The sequence below is a fragment of the Balearica regulorum genome, chromosome 6 (genome assembly GCF_011004875.1).
Source record: "Balearica regulorum gibbericeps isolate bBalReg1 chromosome 6, bBalReg1.pri, whole genome shotgun sequence".
NCBI classification, from domain to species: domain Eukaryota; kingdom Metazoa; phylum Chordata; class Aves; order Gruiformes; family Gruidae; genus Balearica; species Balearica regulorum.
In genome coordinates this window covers 39,346,846-39,363,024 of record NC_046189.1, presented here as the reverse complement: position 1 = coordinate 39,363,024, position 16,179 = coordinate 39,346,846, and the positions used below count along the sequence as shown (strand labels likewise).

At 41.7% G+C, this 16,179-nt stretch overlaps 1 long non-coding RNA gene across 2 annotated transcripts; it reads right to left on the bottom strand.

Moving 5' to 3' along the window:
* Nucleotides 1-6,450: 6,450 nt before the first annotated feature.
* On the bottom strand, nucleotides 6,451-16,136 carry LOC142602397 (uncharacterized). 2 transcript variants are annotated; one of them, XR_012836196.1, is made up of 6 exons: nucleotides 16,005-16,136; nucleotides 13,761-14,516; nucleotides 13,555-13,672; nucleotides 13,161-13,220; nucleotides 9,501-9,647; nucleotides 6,451-6,578 (listed from the first exon to the last, which is right to left on the bottom strand). It is a non-coding gene; the product is annotated as an uncharacterized LOC142602397 (long non-coding RNA). The 2 variants fall into 2 exon arrangements; XR_012836195.1 differs by having other exon boundaries at nucleotides 13,761-16,106.
* Nucleotides 16,137-16,179: the final 43 nt, after the last annotated feature.

Sequence of the window (16,179 nt, the reverse complement as noted above, 5' to 3'; positions counted from 1 at the left end):
AAATATGAAAACAAGATTCAGGTGCTGAAGTAAAGACACATCGTTAGAAACTTTGCCCGATTCTTCTTCGCACTTACAAACCTTAACCAGCCAGTCTGAGCACAGGATAACTTCACTAGTTGCTGTCTCATGGTGTCCTGCCCAGTGGTTATTAGTTGTTACTTGTGTTATATCATCAACAAAAGGCAGGCGAGAACCTGCTCCATACAGGACCCCTCGCTCCTGAATTACAACCCAGTAACACAAACCACAGCATTATACTGCTCCTCTTGGCCCTCATTACTGAGCACTTAGCATTCACACCCCAGTTTGTCTGGTCTTTAATAAGAAATAAAGTTGTTTGTTTATTTTATACCTATTTAACTTGTCATTTAAGATTTGCAGAAGGCCATCAATCTTTGCCTCAGTACACTGACCTCACTCTAATTGTTGGGACTCTAAATTCTGCACAGATGTTATTACTATGAATTTAACTTTATATAGCAAGAAATTCAGTACTGCCATATGCCGTCTTTTATGAGCTTGCAGTTTGTAATGAACATCCATGACTAATGCTTTTGACCCAGGTAAGCCCGTGATTACGGAAGGTAAAAAGTTTACTAACCTTTATTGCAGCACTTTCAGTAATTTTACCAACAACTAATGCACACAACTCCCTTGCCTGTGTGTTGATATAAAAAATTGCTTAGCTGCTCTTAATATATCTGTCCACATCCAATGTCATTCGGGAACTCTGCAGAGTCAGCCAAAAACTTCCAGATTCATAGATTGCATATCAGAGGGGATAAGACGATTTTCTCTGATATCCAGTACAATTCAGACATTTTAATGTTTTGCTAGTGGTTCGGTGTTGGTGTTGTGTTTTGAGCGGGGGAAAACGTTAAATAAATCGGGACAAAACTTTCTGAAGCTTAGTAGGAATTAACCACGTGCTAGAATTCAAATACATCTATTAAGTCTGTGGTTTCAAATATTTTAAACAATTGCTGTATAACAGTAGGGAATACCTATTTGTAAGTTACCTATTTGTAAGTAACTCAATCTATATTAATCCTCAAGGATATGAACCAGATATTAGTTACTGTCCAAATTAATTTTCAGAACTACAACCAGCCTTATCAGATAGAAAATTTAAAACTGAAAAATTAACCTCCAAAAGCAGAGAAGTGAATCAATTGTGCAGTCCAATTAGCAACTCCCCAAAATGCAGAGAGGACCTCTCCCTGCGGAGAGACGCTGAGCTGTGGCCCCCGTACCAACTGCGTGGTCTAGGTAGGGCTGGTGACGGTCGCAGAGACATGGGAGCCAAGGAAATGTATGGTGGCAAAGGTTGCAAGGGTTGTTGCAAGGTCTTGGTAAGGTTTAAGAGATTGTGATCTGTCTTCAGCAGTCTTCTGACGTACAGAAATCCAAATGTGGATCCTCCTGTGAGGGGAAGATGAGATACCATTATCCCCCAAATTCATTAGTATTAAATAATGCATCTTTCATAATTGTACATGCCTCCTTTCTGGAAGATGGACTCGCATCCTGCTCTGTACGGGGAGAGTCCACCCCACAGGAGGCAGGACGCAGGGTGATGGCAGGGCGTCTGCCCTTCTCCTGGAATTATTTATTGGGCTGGTGGTGAGCAGCAAAATTTTTCCAAGGTTGTTTAAAGTAACTGAAACAGCATTGACTACTTTCCTGTAGATCTTTTTAGTAGGTAATTAGAAATGAAAGGCAAAACAGTAAATAGCAAATTACGAGGCCTGAAAGTCAGATTTAACCAACTGTTGACATCTGAGTGTGCTAGAGGTGACTTACCAGGGCAGCCGGAGGTCACATCCCACTGTAAATATCCTGATTTCCGTAACAACCATAAGTATAATCAACGATATGTCCTGCTAGAAATCCACACTGACAACCAAAAGTATCAAAACTCTTTACCATTAACCGTTCTCCACAAAGCAAATGACTATTAACTAACAAGGTAAAACAAGAGCACAGCGAGGTGATATTTTACGTTTCCATTAGACAGTAAGAGATTGAAGGTGAACCGAGAGTAAATACTTGACAGTGGTAATATGTGAGTCCATTTATTCAGTGCTGAATAACATTGTTCATCTCAAACATCAATTAAAAAGGACCTAAGTGATAGCAAAGGAATACTGGTCCTGCATCATTAATTTTTTGTCAGCATTGCAGGATGTGTATCAGCTGATCCTATTACTGCCATTTTTCAATGTTAGGGAAGGGATGCTCATCTCACCGTACAGCTAGCTGATCTCGATCCTAACATGGTCAATGAAGTAACACAAAGTAAAACTAGTGCGAAGAAAGAATGAAATTTGAGCATGAGTCTTCCTTCTTCTTCTTCCTAAGTAGTCATGTTCATGCAAAATGAAGGTAATGCTTGACAAGATGACAACAGAGGCTCAGTCCTCACACCCGAGTGAACAGCCAAGCCCTCTCCAGTTCACCTGATCTGAAGCCCACAGAGGCTTTTTAATTTATTTTTTTTAATAAATTTGAGCCTTTTTGCCTCTTAGTAAGACAAACAGAGCTCAGACTCATCATGACCAGTGACAGAGTACCCCAGGACATCCTTAGCTGCTATTAGTACCATAGTTTTGGAAAACCACTGTGCCAGGAAAGAGTTACCGATATAGTGCCAGAGACATGGCTCCTTTGGAAAGACTTCACTGCAGCTACAAGAAGGCTATCCACATTATATTCAGGCATTCTTCCACTGAATTGTATCAACTAGCCGGTGGTCCTGTTCTCTTTTTTCTGCCTCAGATACTCACTGCAATTTTAATTTTTTTTTTTGTTGTTTCACTGTAATTTCAACTTTTAGGTTTACTGCTGTTTTGTTTTCACTTAAAGATATGTATTTTTTCTCAATTAATTTATTTTCAGAGTTAATGGTCCTAACTCTTGTGAAGTCAACAGACAAATGTACCAGAATCAGCTATTGAGATGAGGGACATTTATGCAGTACATGTACTAACACAGTTTGAAGTTAGCACAAAATGAATTTGTGCAGCACTCTACCTCCATGACTGTGGTTTAGAAGATGCTTTTTGATTTTGGCTAAAGCAAATAGGAAATTCCATTTCCTGTTCTGGCTTTACTGGACTTATCCTAAACCGAATTCTGCAGTGTCTCATCAAAGCCCTATTATCCTCTTCCGTGGCTTCTTCTATCTAAAGAACAAAAAAATATATAAATTTTCTTTTACATTTTTACCGGTGGGGGATGAAAAGTAAATTTGCTGTCCCTCCACAGCTGACAGAGGTTTTGGCTTCTAAAACAGAGAAGCCCAAGTCTCAGCTGTGATCTTTCCTGTGACATTTTCCTTGGCCTTCGTTTCTAGAGATACACATGGGAGATAGATACAACCAGATACAAATGGGATCACGGTTAGCAAACCTATTGGTCTGTAAACACCAGGGAAGAGAAAACATTATTCCAGCTAAAGAGCAACCTGAGAGTGGGAAAAAGAAAAAACAAGTGGGTATAGATTAGTCATAAATATATTTGCAATGTAATTTAAGAGACAGTCTTCAAACAACAGAGAGCTGAGGTTGTCGTGCATCCTCACTGCAGGAATGGAGGAGTCAGGAAACCTAACTTGTCTCAAGTTCTAATTAGCTCAGTTTTCACAATGGAATCAGTGAAGTGCATCAGCAGGTAGGGGACCTGAAGATCCAGAAGTTCCCCGCCAGCCTTATATCTATGTCCCTACCCAGCCAATTTCCCTTAAACCCACTAAGTACATTGCCCAGCTATTAGCAGTCAAACTCCTGCTTATTGGCACAAGTCACATCACAGCCAGAAGCATAGAAAAAAAATTAAAATGTCAATAAATTGAAGCACCAAAAAGTTAGAGTTGCTGGTTAATAAGTAGTACTACATTTACAGCAGCTCCTATCTTCTCAGCAGTCCGGAGCACATCTACTGAGGCAGCTAACGAAACAGGAATTGGAGCGTTGTTCTTATGAGTCACTCTGTTTGGAAACCTTTACATACTTTAAAAAAAAAAAAAAAAGCCATGTGTTAAAAGTATCTTAGCCAAACATGTTATTTCTCTTAAATATACAACAAAACACAACTGTCCTCAAGGTAAATATCCTCTGGTTTATTACTTCAGATCACTTTTCAGTGCTATAATCATGTCATTAGGATTGCAATTCCTGGCTCCAAAAGAAGCAACCATCTAACTATAAACTTCTGGTTTCCCAGTCTATTTTGTCTGTGTCACTTTGAAGGGGACAACCAGAGTTCAGTAGGTCTGAGCCTACCGCTGAAACCCATGGCAGCAGGCTTAAGTCTCCTTGTCCACAGTGCGTCCAAAGGAGAACAATTTTCTTCTCAGCACTGCAGTTTCCAACAGATGTTCAGGCAGCTCAAATCTTTCTTATGAACTGAATTGAGGAGCTGTGTCAGGAAAAAAAGCGTGGCCAGTCTGTGTTACCCACTGATGCACCAGCAACATTTCAGCTGAAACCACCAGAGGCTTCTGTATTTTCTTTTGTGTCCTGAAAAACATTGGGGGACGGGGGAAGTTTCTTCCTTTGGCCTATAGGTGGAGAGGAATTTGAATAATAAATCACTGAAATCTCTCTCCTACAGGTCTTCATGAGGCCACCACAGTAATTCCCAGGATCAGACTGTTTCTTAGCTTTTACTTTAAGATTTTGTACGTAACTGTGCAAGAGCCTTGAGGATAAGAGCTCAAAACCCTTGGTTTCAGCCTATTAAAGCTAGAACAGGGTTACAATATGGGAATTCCAGTTGTTTTGTTTTCATAACTTTTTGAAATATGTTATGTTTTATTTTTACTACTTCTGGAGCCAGGAAAATTGTATCTGTCATGAGTAACTTCAGCAAAAAATATGATAGTGGAGACCAAAGAATAACAGAAATGCTTTCACGCTGAGAGGCCTCTCCCTGTAATAACAGCATTCATCAATAATGGTAATAGCAAGTGGTAGCAAGACTCCATTGTCCTTAAACTACCTTTATGCCTCTCTACACAGTTATATTGTCCCATCTCGCAGACAAGGTTAGGATCTCCCTCATGGTAAGGCAGCTCTGGGTCAACTATGTGCAAGCACTAGGAATGTAACCTCCCAGGTGGTTCAGACATCAGCAAAAGCCACATCAACAACGGGTAAGTGACATGTCCATGGACAAAAATCAGTGTAACGTAGCCCAAAAAGATGCTCAAAGCTATGTTTCAACATGGGCACCACGTTTCACCACATTTTCACACCATGGATGCTCAGACTAGAACTCCCGCAGCCCCTAAATAATAATTATTTATTTTGTTTATAAGAATAAGATTGCAGATATAAGGTGATACTTCAGAACCCTTTCTAGGTTATTTTTTAGGTCTCCATTGCAGCTCTATATTTGTTGTGTTTCCTGAGGTCAAACCAGTGGCAGCTTTAACTGCACTTACAAGGAATGTTGCTAAAATGGGCAGAGAGTCCTAAACTCAACGTTTTCTTCATTATTTTGCAACTTTGGGAGCCTGCCAACATCGTTGCGAGATTTGGCATGCATTTACCTGGAAAGAATGAGAGACTTAATATTTCATTTCAGCTTTGCAACGTTTCCTCCTCCCTACCTCCTCCCCCAAAAAAGAGCAAGCAGAGGAATTAGAAACATAGTCAAAGGGCAAAGCCGGTCTCTCTGACATTGGCACAGATCAACAGAGCTCCACAGGCTTCTGGGGAGCTCTCCTTGAAAGCAAGAGCAGCTCCATCATGAGTGACTGCATCTTTGTGGGTAGATGTCTCTCCGGTCTCTGTGAATTTGGGTGCACGGGGGATATTTTTACCTCCCCTTCCACCTGAGACCAGTCTGCTGCTTGATAGGTTCATCATGCTTGGACTTGGAAGTCTGAACTGTAAAGGCCAAGTTGATAACCTTACCTGCAGCCTAGTGCCTAAAAGCCAGATCTAGTGAAGGTCTGCATGTAAATTCTGGTTTAGACCTTTAACACAGAAAATAATCCTCATACAGCGGTTACTTGGTTCTTGGAGTCCACAGATGACTTTGTTTTGACACGTAAGCTTGCCAGGCAACTAACAGAATTTTGTTTGATATATATATATGAACTATTTTAATGTAAAATATTTTAACAGCCTAAATAAGGGATGGAAATAGAGGTTACCACCGCCCACATGCCACCAGAGCGGCTGCCCCACTGACACCTTGGCAAGTCACACTTCTCTTGGAGTTGCTTTTGGTCTGTGCTTGTGGCTGCTTCATCAAGGACTCGACTACGCCCACATAAAGTGAAATTTTCACAGAAAGAGACATTTGGTGTCTCTTCTTCTGCCACCTTCGCTTCCCTCTCGCTGGGTTAAAACAAGGGCTCCGCAGGGTTGAGATCCCTCCAGAAAATCATGACACCGAAGCCGGGTTTCTCACCGACTGGGATAGAACTTACGCGGTGAAGATGCTGCACGGAAGCAGGGGGTAAGGCGCGAGACCCGAGCATCCTGCCGGGGGGCAAATTGTGAGAAAAGGGGTGCCCACTGCGGTGCCAAGGAGTAGGTGCCTCCTCCGTCGGGATGCTTTAGCTGTTGAATAAAAGCATTTGCCTGGTTAGATTCCTGGAGCTGTGCTTTTCCCCTTTGCAACGTCTAACTTTCTCTGCGCACCCTGCAAAGACTCGCTAACCCCTATCTGAAACTACGGTAATCTACCAGGCCTACAATTTAAGCGTAGCTATGTCAAAGCTCTTCTGTGGATCCGGTTTTCCCTCTGCAGCCACCCCACTGAAAGGATTAAGCTATTTGGGAAATGAAGTACTGTCTGCTGTGAATAAGGATGTCAGATACCGGTCCAAAGAAGCGATGTCTCGGTATATTTCGGTTTAATATTCTTATGTCAATGACACTGGTAGGCAGTGGAAAAAGGTAAAAACTCTGTGAGGCGTGTAAAACAAGCGTGGACAAGGCAATAGGAGTGTGACAGTGGGAACCGGCTGCGTATCAGCACAGGGGCCGCGCGGCTGTCACCGGGGCTGGCAGAAAAATCTCCCTACGGACCTGAAGCGCTTCCAGCACTCCCTACCCGAAGAGTTAAATTTTGCTCTTTGGCTCAGCGGTATAAATCCGTAGCATTTTGACTGAATCCCATAAAAGTAAATCAGTGTAAGTGAGGCCAGACTGTGGCCTAGCAATCCTGCAGACCAACGCTGAGAAAAAGAGACGGCGATACCAGTTAGCAGCAGCTCCCGCCACGCTGGTAGCAGAATAGCACAGAGTCAGCCAGGGAGCAGCTGGGAGGGAGCCAGATGGGCAATGAAAGGGGCACAGCGAGCTCCTCAAAAAATAGTTTTTTAATTGTAGGAAATTTTGCAAGACATCCCTGACATAAAGTTGAATTATTTTCATTTTTGCTCAAACAGCAAAAGTTGAAATGCTGCCGTTTGCACAGAGAGGGTTTTTTTAAGTTGTTGTTGCAAGGCTGCGCTTAAAAGGGGGCTGGTATTAATCATCTCTACGTAAGGCAAGTTTAAAGTCGCATATCAACCAATTATTTGGAGCAGCTGATGGGCAGTGGTCTATTTTGCTGGCTGGTGTTTTTTCAGAGCGGGTATCAAATGGGTCCACGTGGCATGAACAGAACATAGCTCCAGATGGGAGAGCAGTTCCCATCTTTTGCAGAGTAAATCTGCTGTTTGAGACTATATTATATGACTGAAATTTTATACATATGACTTTGTTGGAGCTAGGATCTCTTCCTTTGAAAATGTGCTACAATAATAATTGCATTTACCAGTTGCCAGTCCTTCTCGCAAAACATTTTTTTGTTCGGATTGTGAAATTAATTGTCTCTAGCTAATATAATTAAAAACAAACACTTCTGATTTCAGCGGAGGGAAAAGGGAAGAGGGAAGGGGAAAAAAAAAAAAAAAAAAAGCAAACTGCAGCCCTGATTTTCTATTGACAACAAGAAAGCTCTGCCATCCCTGAACTGTTTAATTATTGAAATGAACTGTAACAGTACACTGGATTGTTGCCGAGGTCACCGAGTAGTACTGGATGTCAAGAGGAAAGCAGCAGCTCCGAGAGCCCTCCAACGCCCCAGGCTCCGTCTAAAAACCCACACACTTTTTCTCAAGCATTCAGGCTCTGATAGGTAGCCTGATAGCACGGCCGATTTGCTAGTATTACAGAGGTCCAACGGTGCTTGCTTGTTTTAAGAGGAGCCAAACTATGCTCTGGTGACCACCGTGACGCTGTGATTCCCATGCCCTATCGCATTCCTCTTTCTCAGATCCCAGGCATTTTTTTTTTCCCCTACGTGCAGTCCAGGATGTAGACAAATGAATTCCAAGTGACCTATGTGGGGGTGGACTCTTTGGAAACAAACAACAAAAATAAGATATCTCCTGTCCTCACTTTTTCATTTGCTTGTTCCCTGGATACAGTTTATTCGTGGCAATGAAATACACATTGTGTCTCTGGAGCTAGATCCAGCAGCAACATCTTTACCACCCCCTAACCTTGGCTGTTTTGGAGGGGTTTTTTTTTTCCTTCTTTCTTTTCATTCCTTTTTCTTTCCTTTTTCTTTTCTTTCCTTTTCTTTCCTTTTTCTTTTCTTTTTCTTTCCTTTTTCTTTCCTTTTCCTATTTCAGAGATCTTGTTTAACATTATCTGCTTCTTTGGAAGTCAGGCTGCCCTTTAAAGCCTGACATATCAAGGCTTGCTATTGATTTAAACAACGTTGTGTTTCTAGAAAAAGTTTAGGAAACTGGAAGTTTGGAAAAAATGCTTTTACATATCTGCACTGGCAGCAGGATCTGCTGTGCAAATACTCACTGTGTATGCAGGGAAAGGAAAAAACTTCTTTTGAAATTTTCAACATGAAGAAAAATCTGTAGACACAAAAACTGCTAAAAAGAAATAAAACTGCAGTTGGGGAACAGACAATAAACATTTCAGATTGCTTTATGGCACACTATTACAGGCAACTATCTTGCTTAAGTAGGCATAACATTTTTCACAGCATATATTTAAGGTTTTATTATGGTTTGGATTAACAGCAGGAAACCATTGCTCTTGAAGGGAGGGGAGAAATAATTTCTGCCAGTCCAGTGGCCTGATAGGTAGCGAAAAATCGTTTTAAAACGGCCTGAGAAACGCACTGCACGGTCAGGCACGAGCAGCCTCCAGCCTACCCTGGTGCTCACGTTGTGGACTGCGTACACAGCCCACGGAAAGGAAGAGCAAGAGGTGACCCTCGGGACCAGCTCTGGCCCTGCAGGCACTGATGTGGCTGCATTGGTTTCCGAGACTTTCGCTGGGACACCTACGGGAGACGCAGCCCGGAGATCTGGCGAGAGCAGCGCCTCGTGCAGACGGCGCTGGGAAGATGTTGTTTCTGCTGTCAGACATCTGCGCCTCTCCCACCACCGGCGCGCTCGAAACCTCAACGAGCCAACTGGCAGCAACCCCTCGTACTTGCTATCAGTATGAGTCTGTCTTCCTCACCGAAGTTATTGCCTGATTTTAGGTCAGACATCAGACTGTTTGGGGCCACTGCAGCCTCTCCATGGACCTCAGCCGTTCTCCGGAGCGGCTCTCGAGGACAGCAAGCTATGTGGTGACATCTCCTCCCCGGCTGCCAGCTCCCGCGAGCTTGAAACAATGGAACAAAGAGTAATGGGAAAAGAACAGTCCACAATAATGCATCCAGCATTGTCCTGGATTCCCTTTGGCTTCGTTAAAATTAGTGACATCCTTCTGTCCTGGGTGCACCAGACCTCTCCTGCTTCTGCACAAAGCAGAGCCCATGGCCGCAGAGCCCTGCCTGGCACACAGCTCTCGGCTCGGCTCGCCTCCCCTTGCTGACACGATCGACCCCGGCACGAGCCCGAGCCCTGCGTGGGGAAACCCCACCGCAGCTGCCCATCCCTCCCCCACATCCCACTCCTCTTGTCCCGGGGCCTTTGGTCGAGAGCAGGGACCCATGCCAGCAAGCTTGCCTCTCGCAGGACGTAATGACCTGTAGATATTTAGCTATCTGAAGGAAATTAGAGCAACCTGATTTTTATTACTCCCCATATCGTAACAACTTGCCCTGTTTCCCAATTTATTTTTCCCTCCTTGGAAACGTACGCCATTTACCCTAGACGCTCCCACCAGCGCCCAGGCTCTCGTGGGCATGGGGAGAACGAAACCTTCCCTGGAATATGCAAAGTTTCTGCAGAGACATGAGGAGCTAATCTCTTTGTAAATTATGTGAATTGAAGTAAGTAATTTAACAGCTTATTCCCCCAGGTAGCCAGTGACCACTGTATGTCCCTGTTATTTAATTTGACAGTTAACCTTTCGAAGGCTGGTAGTCATTTTAGATTAACCTTTGTATCTTAAAAATTAGTAAGCAATTTCCTTCTGGTTAATTTTTTTTTTAATTGTTAGTTTTTCCACGTATTTCCAGTGGTCACCTCATCTACTAAATTTGTTCATCCTGTTCAGTGCATCACTTTGTGAGTCAGAGTTGAGGGGGGAGGAGGAGGAGAAAGGGTTGCTAAGAAATTGGAAAACATTATTTAAGTAGGTAATATTAAATATTTGTGCCATAGTTTACAATTATAATAAAATAAATCTAGAAACTATTTCATGTATGAGAGCATGTACATTAGAAAAAATATTTCTATAACAGATAACCATCTTCTGAACACTAGAACGTTAGTAATTTGTCAGTTTTTCTTTTAATTAAAACTGTGAATATAGTTCATGCTCTGTTTGATTCAGTGTCAACATTTTGGATGGGGGCTAAAACTGATTTCCTTGTAGATCTGTTGCATTTCTCAGGACAACTGATGAAGTGTGCCTTAACATTAAGCTCTTGAACCCATGAGGTTTGCTTGTTTCAAGATCAGTAAATCAACAGATATTAGAGTAATAGCCCTGATAAGACTCAAGATGTCTAACACTTCTGTAAATGCTCTCTTTACCAAAACTGCATCCATTTTTCCTCTCAGACAACCTGTTTTAATTCACTGCATCATTACCATGTTGGTCCACTGTAAAATGAATTAAAATTATGCTAGTTAAAACAGTTGCATTCTAAATATTTTTCTCAATGTAACCCACGAAACATTTAAAGTGTTTAAACTTTTTTTTTTTTTTTAACAACACAAAAATCTATCTGGTTTTTCTCCAAATCATTTTTTTAAATCATTTTTATTTTCAATCTTCCTCTGGGAGTATACGTAAACTTGCATGAGTTAAGGGGACGTCTCCCAAAGTAACAGCAGGTATTAACCAGGGAAGGGCTCCAGCGACACCTTTGCCAGGGCAAATACAACTGATTTTGGCCCTCCCTCAGTTATGTTAGTCCCTCATAATGTAAACATTGTAAGAAAAGTGCTCATTCAAAGAATTTATATACAATTTAAAGTCAGCATCCACCAAAAAAAGCATCTGCTGGGTTATGGCTCATGCACCACAGGATGCTCAGGTGGGCTGTTCTCACCCCTTCCCACCAGCTTGCTCTGCAGTGGGCAGCCACACGATACCCGTGCATGTTACAGAGCTGGCCTCAAAATCTGCCTAACCCACACAAAATACAAGCAGATTTACACTGGATTTAATTTTTTCCCCCATAAGTTTAGATAGAAGATTTTTTTTTTTAGGAGAATGGTTATCACTGATATCCAAGAGTCTCTCCAGCTCAGCTTGTTTGCCGAGTAATTTTCAGCAGAAACCACTACGGAAGTTTGCTAGGGAAGATCTGGGTGAGTTATGAGCCCCAGTCCTCATGCCTCACTCAAGAAACATGTTCCACCCCAGTAACATATCAAAAAGGGGATCAAACTGGGGCTTGGTCCAGGGAGGACTGAGAAAAGCTTATTTCAGTGGTCACCAGTGCTGAAAGTTAGCCTGAAAGTGGAAAAAACCTCAGTTTTGCATTTCATCTGCTGCAATGGCTGAAGAGGAGTAGAAAGCGCCATGAAGGCAGCTGCATGCTAGGACCAGCTTGGGTGCTCTCAGTGTAGGTGCTGAAGCAAAGGCCAATATGTTCTTTGTGCATAAATGTGAAAACATGAAAAAAAAAATTGCTGTAAAGAGAATGACCACAGAATATGATATGTATTAGGCATTACAGGCTGCATCCCCATGCTTTTGTGTCAGGCCCATCTCCCACTCCCTCACCACTGTGAGGCTGCGTTAAGCCTCGCAGAGAATAGAAATAACCATTACGTTTCTTAAAACCACTCGTAACTTGTCATAATTAGCTCCAAGCTTTAGATCCTTCTACCTTGCTTATTTTCATAAATACTCACGGCACTCAATAAAATTAAAACATCAATGAACAAAACAGATCCATATGAAATTTTCCCCAGGAAATGAGAGGAAACACATCTGGTACCGGAGAGTCACGTTGCTAAGTATGCTCAGTTTCTCCACCGATAGGTGAGTACAGTGATAATCTAATTTATTTGTAAGGTACCTGAATGCTTCTTGGATCAAAGCCTGAGGAATGCAAAGGAAAAGACTGAAAAGTGAGAAAGTCCGGTCAAAAAAAGATGGTAATGGTAACTTTCAAATGTATATTGCTATCACCATAGCAGTGAGAAAGAGCTCTTACTCGATTCCCTGGGAATTACCTCAAGACAAACATGGTGAGAATTACTTTGAGGAGTATGTGAGGGAAAGCACATCAGAAAGAGGAGCAGATGCATCTTTAGAGTTCAGTATTCCTCATGCCTCTAACTTCACATGCCCTTTACACAGTCTTCTACTAATTTTTCTACACTGATAATCTATAGAACCTAATTACACAAAGTTTTTTAAAAAATCCTTCTATAAAATGCATAATGCCTGATATCTGAGTCACAAGCACAGTTAATGTAATCTAACACATATTGCGGGAACCTACTGCACACAGATATTACCAATTAGCACATGATTTTAACAATCAACATTCATGCAATTAATAGAACACTTCATATTCCTTCTAATTTTGAGCTCTGCATGAGCATATGTTATCATGACGGAATGTGGGATCATTTATTTATACTGGAAGCAAGGCATAGAAAGCTGAGATGCTGAAAGTTAGCCTGAAAGTGAAAAAAAGCTCAGTTTTGCATTGAGAAAAGAATACTTTTAGCCTGATTTCTAAAAGTTGAGCTGCGTCCTTACCTTCTCGTTGATCCTTGTTGTCAGTGAACTTCTGGGGATGAAACTGTGCCCTGATTACAGCTGGGGAATAGAACACAACCATCAATTAGTCAACAAACAGGTAAACACTTCTCTCTAGAATTGAAAAATACTACATGATCAAGACTCATAAAAAAGAAATAACCATCGTGTCTTGCTTAGATTGGTATTATTTTTTTTTACATTCAGAGATAACAGTAGCTGAGCACTTTGTTTTCCTTATCATGTTTATTATTATATTGAATTGTGAATAGGGAAGAATTATTACTCTTATAGGACAGATGAAGATCTAAGGTATAGAGAGATTAAGCCAAGATCCCCACAGCATTTAACCACCCATTTACATAGAATTCCATAGGATTTAGGCATTTAATACCTTTAGGATCCAGTCCTGCCTATTTTCCTTGCAGCAGAGGAAGCAGAGCTGAACGCCCGTTTCCCAGAGTCCCAGTAGCTGCCAACCTACCTGACTTGTCTCTTCTTGCTCATTGGTGCTAACATAAGTAAAAAGCAATAAAAACTTATTTTAATTACCGAAGTCGTAAATGTGTTACTAGCTCATTAAGGAGACGAGATGCTTACTAAGAAGGTGTTTTTTACACGTAGACTGCGAGGAATCACACTGCACTGCTGCGGTAAGCTGGAGCTGCTATATTCCCCATCTATCGCCGAGAAGAATAACGTCAAAACACAGGGGTTGTGCAAGCCTTTGCTCCAGAACATCCTCACATCTTCAGCTGCCTTGTTACAGAGATGTCCCACACGTGTTGCCTACGACTGAAGACGTTCCAGCAGGCCTTCACAGCCAAGCACATCCCTCAGCAGCTCCCCCTGCGAGTTTGAGTACCAAGGTGTGCCGTGCCAGCACCCTTACCACGCTGACCTTCTCTTTGGCTTTGAAAGTTACCTAGTCTAATCCTGCTCTCGATAGATTTTGGAGAATGCAACAAGAGTCACAAGCATCAGGAAGTCCTTTTCCACTGGCTGTAGAGATGATGGCAGATGGGGCATCTGATGGCAGCAGCAAGCACCTTCCATCGAGCTGCACGGTGGCTGTCCCCTCCTCGCCCTTCCAACGGGTTAGAAGCAGCGTTAGGTTCCCTTGGGCTTTTGCTCTGGGAACTGCTCTAAGCCCCTGCAACAAGAGGCTGTTGGTGCAGGGAATTCTCCTCCAGCAGCAGGGACCAAAGCAGCTGCAAGATCTGCAGATGTAGACTCTAAATCATTGTGTCTTTTCCTCTTTCAGGACAAGTTCCTGAGAGAATTTGGTTTACCACACATCTGACGTGCATTTATGTGTTGCAGAACAGGAGTAAAGTAGCGATTCACCGGGTTTTTCTAAAAAAAAAAGTCAGAGGAGTATTTATGTCCCCCGTCACTGCTTCCCCCCCTCGAGGGAGCCTTCACAGAAGCGTCACCTTTGGGGCTGCTGCTGTTTGAAACAAGAAAAGATTACAGTAATCTATAGGTGGCTAAAGAAAAGAGATTTCACCTGCGACTGCACCTCTCATACTTATCTCAAGGGCTCTTCAACCAAATCCTGGTAAATAGAGTGGTAAATGCTCTCCAAAAGTCAGTGTCTGATTGTGTAATTTCTACGCTTTGAAATAAGTATGCAGTTAAAACGGGCCAGATTTCCATGATGACCAGGGGAGATGCACAACTACAGACAAATAAGAGGAAAAAAAAGAAAGGTTTCCCATCTCAGATTCAGTTTGCCTGAAATAACTTCAGCCAAGGTAACAGAGCAGCACTAGTGTCACTGACAGGGAGGTGAAATACGTGTAATGTTTTTTTTACACATGACTAAATACATTAGCAATGGCCTTCCTGCCAAAAAACCAAAACAATAAATCAAGAGATATTTTCTTCTGTCAATATCAATAGTAAATATGTATTTTTTTCTTAACCATTGCTTTTACTGAAAGCTTTACTGCACAAAGAATCCAGGGGGAAAAAAAAAATCATATAATTGTGCAGGTTGGGGAATTCTCTAAAAATACGTAACCATGGCACCCTTGTCATTACCAATCAAGTAATCTTGATAAAAAGTAAAGTAATTAGCCTTTGAGAAGAGCATAAAGCTAATTAAAAATGACAACTTAGTCATCTCAACAAACAACAGCACAGAACCAGTCAGTAGTTCTAACTATAGCACAGTGCGATAACCTGACCTGCCAAAATGGCTTGCCTTCAAGCCCGTTAAGAGAAACCGCAGTTCATGAGAGTGAAACTTTGATAACCTTTTCCTTTGTTTTAAAATTTAGATTTGCTTCATCTGCCCTGCAATATTTCTGGTTGTTCTCTGTGTTTCATCATCTTTTACTAAGACTTTGCCCACCTATTGGTAATTTTTATAACTGAAATGAGGGAAATTCCTGTAGTCTCCCAAAAGGAGTACGAACATACGCATTGTCAAACAGATTTACAAGTTGCAAATAATAAGGTTAGTCTCATAACAAAGTTGCTTGTTCAGAGTTTATAAATAATAACCAGAAATAAAAACCACCGGTCTCTCATTTATATAGCAGTTTGGGGTTCTGTCCTCCCATAGATGTTAATGGCAAGGTTTTAATTAATTTCTATGGGAACAAGAGTGAATATTTCTTCTTTTCTTGCCATCAAAAAATCCTTGAAGAGGACACATTTTTGGAAAATTATCACAATTACCCACACATTTCTTAGCAGATATATTTAGTCAGGTTGCAGGTACTGAAGAAAACAAATTATCTTTTCAAATCACAAGATACCACTAAATATTTCCTAACATAAATATATAATTACATACATAATTAGCTACAGCCAGTAGTCCGTGGTACTACATACCTTAAAGCTGAGAGCTCATTTGCTTTAAGAATTAGTGTCTTAATCTAAGGTGTACGCACACAGCTTAGTCTCCATGAGGCTTTGATGCAACTCCCGAACTCATAATCACAGTCTTAGATTTAAAAAGGATGAACAACCAGTACTGTCATGGGCCAAGCCCAAACATTGGTGTCTT